This window comes from Octopus bimaculoides, chromosome 23, assembly GCF_001194135.2.
Source record: "Octopus bimaculoides isolate UCB-OBI-ISO-001 chromosome 23, ASM119413v2, whole genome shotgun sequence".
NCBI lineage: Eukaryota > Metazoa > Mollusca > Cephalopoda > Octopoda > Octopodidae > Octopus > Octopus bimaculoides.
This window is the reverse complement of record NC_069003.1, coordinates 8,048,555-8,050,514: the sequence shown is the minus strand read 5'-3', so window position 1 is coordinate 8,050,514 and position 1,960 is coordinate 8,048,555.

Here is a 1,960-nt window from a genome sequence, read left to right as displayed (position 1 = left end):
CGCTGGGTTGTTTATATACGTTCCCATAGCAACCAATTGAAACCATTATTAGCGATGAAGTGAGAGAATCCGAGAAGTTTGTGAGAGAAATTGACACCCGGGGATCTTTGAAGTTTCCTTTTATCTCTTCTGCATGTTTCGGTCATTGGACTGCGGCCATGCTGGGGCACCGCCTTGAAGGTTTTTAATTCGAACAAATTGACTCTAGTGCTTGTTATTTTTTGTTTTTAAAGTCTGATTTTTACTCTATCGGTGTTGTTTGCCGAACCGTTAAGTTACGGGTCGTAAACAAATCAACACCGATTACCATGTATGCAGTGTGTGTGTATATATGTGTTTGTGTATATATGTGTGTGTATATATGTGTGTGTATATATGTGTATGTGAGGCAAACGCTCGCGCGCGTGCGCACACACACACACATATAAAAACTCTTCCAAAACAGACATAGAAGTCTGCTGCTGGCTACTTAGCCTTTGGAGCCCGTGTAGTCGCGGGTGGACATAGACTCTTTTGAGCCTTGGCCGGCTCCTGTCAAACCGTCTAACTCATGCCAGCATGGAAGGCGGACGTTAAACGACGACGATGATGATGATAGCACGTGTTTCTGTACAGTGTCCATCTACCAAATTCACTCGTAAGGCATTGAAGACATCTGACCAATGTGCAACACGATGGGGACTAAACGGGAAACCACGCGGTTGCGAAGCAAAGCGAACTTCTTAATCCCATATCGCTACGTTTCTCTGGTGGAAAGGACTGAGAACTGTCCGTTTATCTTTTGTGAGGAAGAAGAAGAGTTAGGAATGAACCAGATCTCCGCAATAGATCGAAAACAGCTACAGTGTCAGTGACACTCTCCCTTTTTCTTTCTTTCTTCTTTTTTTTTTGTTTTATTATACTTTAAATTCACCATGACACAACAGACGTATTATAATAAAGATTATTTGAGTGTAATAAAAGTCAGTTAATCCCAGACATAAAACCATCAAGAAACTATTTTCCTTCAAACTTTTTTTTTCATTCGCTTTTTCGTTTATTGTTTTGTTTATGGCAGGGATAGAAAAGTACGGGTCGTGGCATTTTTTGGTGGAGGATAGGAAGGTGGTTGGTGGGGGCAAGATAGAGGGGTTCTGAGGTACTGGGGTACAGGGGTACGTGGGACATTTATTTAGGTTGTGTTGTAAGATATAAAGGTGAGGATTCCCTCACTAGGAATATTTGATCGGCTGTTGATTGATAGTCAGAGGCAGTCGAGTGTTTGCTTAGAAATAGTTGATTGATAGTCAATATGGAGGTGATTGATCGTCTAGAAGTAGTTGACTGATGGCGTAGAAGCGCTTGGTTGATCATTCACAAGTACATAACTGATCATTCAGAAGTACTTGTCTGATTGCCTAGAAGCACTTGATTGATCGTCTTGAAGAAGTTGACTGATCGACCAGTACTACTTGAATGATCTTCCAGAAACACTTCATTGACCGTCCAGAAGCACTTGCCTGATTGCCTAAAAGCAGTTACAAACAATGTTACAAACAATGAAATATTCTTCGGGTCCTAGGATTCGTAGGGGTGGTCACCCGGTTTTCGTGGCGCACACGTGACCGAAACTGCAATGTTCACCCTGGATGGAACGCCAGTCCTTCACAAACTTACTCACTTCTAGCTGAGTGGACAGGAGCAACGTGAAATAAAGTTATTTGCTTAATAATACAAGACACGGGGTGTGGAGATTTGGCCGTGTGGTTACTTCGTTGTACTAAATATATATATATTTCCAGCATGATGTCCAGACCGACGGACGTGTCAGTTATGTTTGTAAAATATATAACAGGGAGAGGTTTCAAGCCCGTATAATACACCGCTGACTCGTGTACTTGCACTTATGCATTGAAACACACACACACACACACACACACACACACACACACACACACACACACACACACACACACACACA